This window comes from Pithys albifrons, chromosome 7, assembly GCF_047495875.1.
Source record: "Pithys albifrons albifrons isolate INPA30051 chromosome 7, PitAlb_v1, whole genome shotgun sequence".
Lineage (NCBI taxonomy): Eukaryota > Metazoa > Chordata > Aves > Passeriformes > Thamnophilidae > Pithys > Pithys albifrons.
The window spans coordinates 3,160,737-3,168,417 of NC_092464.1; positions in this window are offsets into that span (position 1 = coordinate 3,160,737).

Consider the following 7,681-nt stretch of genomic DNA (forward strand, 5'->3'; position numbering starts at 1 on the left):
TGCCATTTTGTGGATAATTAGAGAACTGTTTCCACATCTGTGTCCTTGCCAAGTGTGTCATTTTGAGGTCTGTGGATGTTCCTAGAGCAGATTTTTGTCTCAGTGGTGCCATCCTTAAAATTCTGAGGCAGCAACCTGGAAATCTGTAGCAAAAATTTACACAGTTTCAAGTTTAAGTGCAAAAATAAATAGAAATCAGGTTTTTAGCATGGGAAGATCATGGGGGTTTTTCCTCTAAAGAAAGTGAAAATATTTGAAGAATATTTTCAGCCTTAGCCTAAAAACAGGTCACAGATATTTCAGTGTGAGTGGTTTTTTTTTTTTCCTTGCACTTTATTTGCACAGATTAATTTAAGGAGCTTAAACTTGTGCTTGTGAAATAATAACCCACAGCTGGAAAGTGGAATTTTCAGTGTGTCAGGATTTAAGTCAGCTTTTGTAAGTCTGGAGCAGGTTTTCTGTTCACAGAACACTCTTGTTGTGAATGTACAGGGCATGGTGGCTCCTTGTGTTGCTCGTTTTAATTAATGTAATGGTCTTAATTGGCTGATCATTAATGTGCCTTTAACAGTCTCATTTTTCCAAAGTGGTTAAAAAGCTTCTGTTTTCACCTGCAGCTCAAAAATCTATTTTAAAGGGTTCCAGCTTGTCTGCAATTAACACACACTGTGTTAATTGCATTAATTGCACACATTGGGCCATCCAGTTTAGAATCATAGAATGGATTGGGTTGGAAAAGACCTCCCAGATCATCAAGTCCAACCCTTGGTCCAACTCCAGTCCCTTTACCAGATCATGGCACTCAGTGCCACGGCCAAGCTCAGTTGAAAACCCTCCAGGGATGGGGAATCCACCCCCTCTCTGGGCAGCCCATTCCAATGCCTGAGCACTCTCTCTGCAAAGAATTTCTTTCTGCTCTCCAACTTCAATTTGCCCTGGCAGAGCTTGAGCCCATCGTGCCCCCTTGTCCTATTGCTGAGTGCCTGGGAGAAGAGACCAACCCCCACCTGGCCACAACTTCCCTTCAGGCAGTTCCAGACAGTGCTGAGGTCACCTCTGAGCCTCCTCTTCTCCAGGCTAAACACCCCCAGCTCCCTCAGCCTCTCCCCACAGCACTTGTGCTCCAGTCCCTTCTCCAGCCTCGTTGCTCTTCTCAGTTGGGTTGGAAGAGACCTCTGAGATCATCAACCCTTGATCCAACCCTACTGTGATCACCAGCCCAGGGCACAGAGTGCCCTGGGCTGGTGATCACAGTGGGGTTGGATCAAGACATGGTGGATTCTCTGTCCCTTCTCCAGCCTCGTTGCTCTTCTCTGGCCCCGCTCCAGCCCCTCAATCTCTTGCCTCAACTGAGGGGCCCAGAACTGAACACAACACTCAAGGTGTGGCCTCCCCAAGGCAGAGTCCAGGGGAAGGGTCACTGCCCTGGGCCTGCTGGCCACGCTACTTTGGATCCAGGCCAGGATCCCCTTGGCCTTCTTGGCCACCTGGGCACACTGGTGGCTCCTGTTGAGCTTCCTGTCCCTCAGTCCCCCCAGGTCCCTCTGCCTGGCTGCTCTCCAGCCACTCTGTGCCCAGCCTGGAGCGCTGCAGGGGGTTGGGGTGGCCAAAGGGCAGGACCTGCACTTGGGGTCCTTTAAGTGGCTTTAAGTTTGGGGCTCTTTAAGTGGCTGTGGAATGTCCCCCCAGGTGACAGTGTCACATGTCCCCTGTCCTGCTCTCCAAATCCCACGCTCAGATTTCACTTCAGAAAAACTCCAGCTCTTCATTTCCAAGTGATTTTTGTGCCCATTTCTTGGAATAATTTGGTTATGGGCAGCATTAGACCTGTTATTGTCTTCAGTTTTCTTTTCCGAATGTTTCAGTTCTGCTGCTTTTATATTTTTTTTAGGGTTAAGTTTATCCTGTGGTTTGGAAAAACAACACCTGGAGTTGCTGCAGTTCTTATTCATACCATTATTTTCTCTGCCTGGTGTTTAATTTGAAAACAAGGTACAAATCCTGCAGGTTTTGCACTGAATTTTTGATATCAAAAATTAGTGGGTTTAGGGACTAATTGTTACTGGCTTTAGGGGAAGCAGAGTTGAGGTTTTAGGTCATACTTAAACCAGAGAAGTTGTTTTGCTTTGGAGTTTTGTTTGATTTTTGGAGGGAAAAAAAAATTTAAAAAAAATCCCCCTTTTCCCTCCCCGTTTTGAGAATCAATCAGGTAAAAATTTATTCCCTCCTTCTCCACTTCCACCCCCACATGACCTCTCTCAACTTGTTGAGATTTAATTATTTGGGGTTTTTTCCCCATTTATACACTTTAAAATCTTGGCTGAGGTGGAGGGAACAGAATTGCCCCAGTTTGAGTAAACAGGGTCCCTTCTCAAGTCAGGACTGGGCTCAGGGTGTGATTTGATGCTTTAAATATCCCAAAACTCAGTTCAAAAGAGACTTAAGAATTGTGATTATTTATTTATTTATAGATAACTGATGATCCAACCTTATTAATTCCCAGCAGGGGAAGAACTCTGGGGGCTTTTTCTGATTATATTTTTTTGTATCTCTATTTTCCTTCTGTACCCTCAGGCTCCCTCTGGCAGTTCAGTTACTCTGATGGTATTTATATAAAATCAACCCCAGAAATTGGTATTAATTTGTTGTTTTCATTAGAGCAACTTGCAGGGAGGTTATTTAAGTTCATGATGCTCATCTTGCTGTGGCCTTTTCAGGAGTGTGTGAGATTTAATTCCCAAACTGCTGCTATTGGATTTTCTTCCTTCCAAACTGAAGATCCTTTCCTGGGGGTATTTACAACCACCACCAATCTTTTTGTCTGTACCTGGAGAGCTCTAATTTAGAAATTATTTGCCTTAGAAACTGCTGCTCTGCTTCATAGGTCTCTTATGATTATATTTTTGTTGAAATAAATGGTTTAAGATGCACATTATGCCCATGAGAGGCTTTGTTGAGGTATTGGCCTTTTCAGGGAAGTGTTGGGATGCTCCAGATTTTTGTGGGATTTATCTGTGTCCCTGGGAGAGGGTTTGGGGGCAGCAGGTGGAAATCTGTTCTCCCTCCAGTGCCAACATCCAGCTCTGCTCAGTGGGATGCTCTATTTGACTTAATAGCCCTAATTCTGTAGGAAATTGGATGTGTTTTTTGTTTAAATGCTGTAAAGTTTATGCAACAAACAGACTTTAAATCTATATGTTTATTTTTTAAGCTTTATACCTGCTTTGGAAGCTGATGGGGCTTTTTTTGTCCCTTTTTGGGGAGCTGCAATGTCAAAATGCTGCACGTTGGCACAACCCAAAGCAGTGAGTGGGGTTTGGGGATTTTTGTTCTGTATGTCTTTATTTCTTTATTTCTGTGATCATATTGTAAAATTAGATTTTTAATTCTTTATGGCCATGGCCTTCTAGAGATTTATTTATTTTTCCCATTAGAGCCATGAAGGAAGAACTTGAGTTGCTGATTGTTGAGCTGTTCATGTTGATGACACTGAACAGGAACAGGAAACGCTTCCCATTGGTCAATAGTTGACTTTGGAATATATATTTTAATTATTATTTTAAAATAATTAGGCTGCTGAAGCTGCATCTTGAAGAGGTTTCTGTCTTTTCTGTCCTCATCTGCCTTTGGTGCTTCACTGGTTGATGCCTTTTTGTAAATCCCCTCTTAGTGGTTCACCTTGAACGTTTGTTATCCACAAACTCCAGAGGGATGAATTCCCAACCATTTTTATGAGGGTTCTCACTACTTGGAATTAGGCAGGATAATTTGACTTTCTCTTCAATGGATCTACTGCAGAAACTGGGACTGAATTTGGGACTTTCTGGGAATTTTGCACCTTGTTTTTAGCCTGTTCTGCCTCGAGCAAAGTAGAACCTGAACCATTCCAAGGCCTTGATTTATTCCCTGTGCAGTTTATTGAGCACTTTTTGATTTGTAGGACTTGAGATGTCTTAATTTTTATCTATTATTTTTGGTGTAGATACTGGTTTGTAGTTTTTGGTCAATAAAATAGTAACTTTGCCAAGGGATTTTCTCAGTCTTATAGAATGGAAGGTCCTTATTTTTCTTACTGTCATCAGAGGTGAAAAAAATCATATTTAATGTGTCTGTGCTGTTGGAGACTGAAAATATATCAGGTCAAGAGCAACTTTTAAACCAGTTGAGGAACCAGAGCTGTAAAATCCTCTTTGCTTGTTGTCAAATGGGCTTTAAAAAGGAAAATATTTGCATGTGGTGTATTAAAAAAGCTTGTTAGAGAGAATAAATCAGAGTCAAAATCATTGCCAGACAAAGATTGCTCCATGTTTTTTACTGTATAAAATGCAACTTCTTTATGCACAGTAATAACTTAGAGTATATTTTTTTCACAAAATTAGGCTGTTTTCAGTACATAGATGGGAAAAAAATATGCTCTTATTTTTTCTTATTTTTCTTACTGTCATCAGAGGTGAAAAAAATCATATTTAATGTGTCTGTGCTGTTGGAGACTGAAAATATATCAGGTCAAGAGCAACTTAGAGTATATTTTTTTCACAAAATTAGGCTGTTTTCAGTATATAGATGGGAAAAAATAGGTTTTCTTTTATTTTTTATGACAGATCTCCAAAGAGGAATAGTGTTTATATTTTAATAAACTGTTTGATGTCCCAGGTGTATTTTTTACATGTTTGTTGGTCAAACTCATTTATTTAAAACAGCCAATTTTACACAGCTGGGGGAATATTCCTGAAGGAAGTTTTTGTATTGATCCACTCAGAAAGGTGTCAAATTATAATTTAGCTTAAAAAAAAACCAGGTCAATTAATGAGTTTAAGCTTATTTAAGTCTTCCTGTTAAACAGCTGTGGATGTCTGAAGGCTGCAAAAATCTTAATTCTACCTCTTGTGTAACATCCTTTAAGATGATCCTTCACAGATGTATTTTATCCCACCTGAACTTGGGAATTTCATCCGCTTTTCCTGTGGAATACCAGGAATGTCTTGTTATGTTAAGGAGCTTCAGCAAACTCTGCACGTTCACATCGTTTCTATTAAAGGTCCAATGATCAAATCTGGAGGGTTTAAGGTTGTGTTTCATTGTGTGAAAGTCTCAGAAAAAGGAAAGTTCTGTAATAAATCATAGCATTGTTTTCTGGTGTTTGTTTTTTTTTTTTTGGTCTGTGATTTGTTTCTTTTTATTTAAATGAACACCTTTGTGTGTCCCTAATAAACAGTGACAACTTCAGCTCAACTCATTTCTCAGCTGTTTTTCTCCACGGGGGATGAATTTGGGTTTGGTAATTCTGGCTGGTTCCAAAAATGGCAATTCTTCCTGGTTTATGTGATTGATTTAATTACTTGAATTGTGCACAAGGAGACAGGAGCAGTTTTGGTTGGCAGTTGTTGAATTTGAGGCTGAGGAACCTCTTTCAATCTGGGTGTGAGGGCACAGAAAATGCAGATTTGCATCAAGTAGTTGAGAATAAAGAACAGCCTTTAGTGAGAAGTTCATGGAGTGTTTCTGGGGGGAATCATGATGGATTTTTGAAATGATGACCTGCTGGAGCAAGTCCAGAGGAGACCCTGGAGATGCCCCAGGGCTGGAGCCAGGCTGGGAGAGCTGGGGGGGTCACCTGGAGAAGAGAAGGCTCCAGGGAGACCTGAGAGCCCCTGGCAGGGCCTGAAGGGGCTCCAGGAGAGCTGGGGAGGGACTGGGGACAAGGGAGGGAGGGACAGGACACAAGGAATGGCTGTAAGTGAAAGAAAGGCAGCTTTGGATGGGATTTGGGAAAGAATTCTTGGCTGTTGAGGGTGGACAGGCCCTGGCACAGGTTGCCCAGAGAAGCTGTGGCTGCCCCATCCCTGGAAGTGTCCCAGGCTGGACAGGGCTTGGAGCAACCTGGGACAGTGGGAGGTGTCCCTGCCTGTGGCAGGGATGGAAGGGGATGATCTTTCAGGTCCCTTCCAACCCAACCCATTCTGGGATTCTCTGATTCCTTCATGTTGAATATTCTAAATGACAACAAGGTTTGCAAGTCCCTCCCAGGCAGAGTTGGATTCCCCCCTGCCTCGCTCAGGGAGGTGAATTTGGGCAAATCTCAGCCATGTGGGAACCCTTTGCAGTGTGGATTGGCATGAACAGCTCAAGGGAGGGTCCTCTGGTGCCAGATCCACAGTGCCAGCCTGGCAGGGGGCATGGGCTGGCATTGCTTGTGTTTTCCAGGAGCAGAAGCTGCCAATCCCCTTGTTACTTCCATAGCCCATGGAATTGGAATTAATCCCATCCTGCACAGTTTGTGGAGGTGTTTCTGGGCACGAGTCAAGCACTGCACAGGTAATTCCAGAATTTGGCCACTTTGTCCTGGGGAGCTGAGTGTGACACTTCAAACCTCACAGAGAGGGGGAAACATTGCTTGGTTTAGAGTTTAAATTTCTAAGCATTTTCTTTTCTGGTGACCTGCAAAAAATAATTTACACTTTCTTTTTCAGCAGTGGAAAATCTAAAAACGTTCACGGTGCTTTGATTAATCTAAAGGTGTCATTTTTATGTCTAATAAATTAACCATTATGAGCAGGTCTTTTTGTTGTTGCTGTTTGGACACTGGTTTTCTAAGTTCATTTTGGAGGCACTGTAAAAAGCCTCCTCTTTTTCCCTCCTTTTCCATGGGGAAGGGAATTTCCAGAGCTGTCTCATTTAGCAGATCAGGGGAGAACCATCCCTGTGCTGAAGGGATCTCTGCTTTTATTTGACTGCAGCTTTGGTTGCTCTGATACTGGTTCCAAAACACCTGTGATGGAATAGTTGCAACTATTTTAGTATGACTATGCTGGCAGCTTGCCCTGTGGAGATACTCTGGAAAAGAGTCCCAGGGAAATGTTCCCCTCCTGAATTAGTTTGCTAACATTGAGTATTTTGTGCTGATTTTTAAATAATGCTGATTGAAAGGAATTAAAATGCACATTTGTTTGGTAGGCTGATGTTTGGGAAGCCATGAAATTCTGGTTTGGAAAATAATCCCCTATAAAAGTGAAAAGTGTTTCCACCGTGCAAACTCCCTCCACTTTCTGAGGAGGCCTTTGATTTGGAGCTGATGGATCATGTTTAGATAAACATAGTTCAAGAGTGTTGGGTTGCCAAAGATGCACAGTGAATTTAGATGAATAAAAAAAGGCAGTTTCTGCTGTGGTTTGTGGGACAGAATTCCCAGATCCTTGTCCCTTGGCTAAGAATCTGTGTGGACATTCTGAGTTAGGGAGAATTTATGGTCACATAAAGCTTTGGCTTTGCTGATAAACTTCTGGTTTGATAAATGTGGGTGAGTTTTGGAGCTACGAGAAGTCACTTGGTTGTATCATAGAATGGTTGGGGTTGGAAGGGACCTTAAAGATCATCCAGTGCCACCCCTTGCCATGGGCAGGGACACCTTCCACTGTCCCAGGTTGCTCCAAGCCTCATCCAGCCTGGCCTTGGACACTTCCAGAGATGGGGCAGCCACAGCTTCTCTGGGAAATCCATTCCAGTCCCTCCCCACCCTCACAGGGAGGAATTTCTTCCTAATATCCCATCCAAACCTGCCCTCTGGCAGTTTAAATTCCTTCCCCCTCATCCCATCTCTCCATGCCCTTGAGAAAAGTCCCTCTCTCAGATCTCATCCCTGTGTTTATCCCTGTGGTGAATGAACAGCCCTCGGGAATGGTGT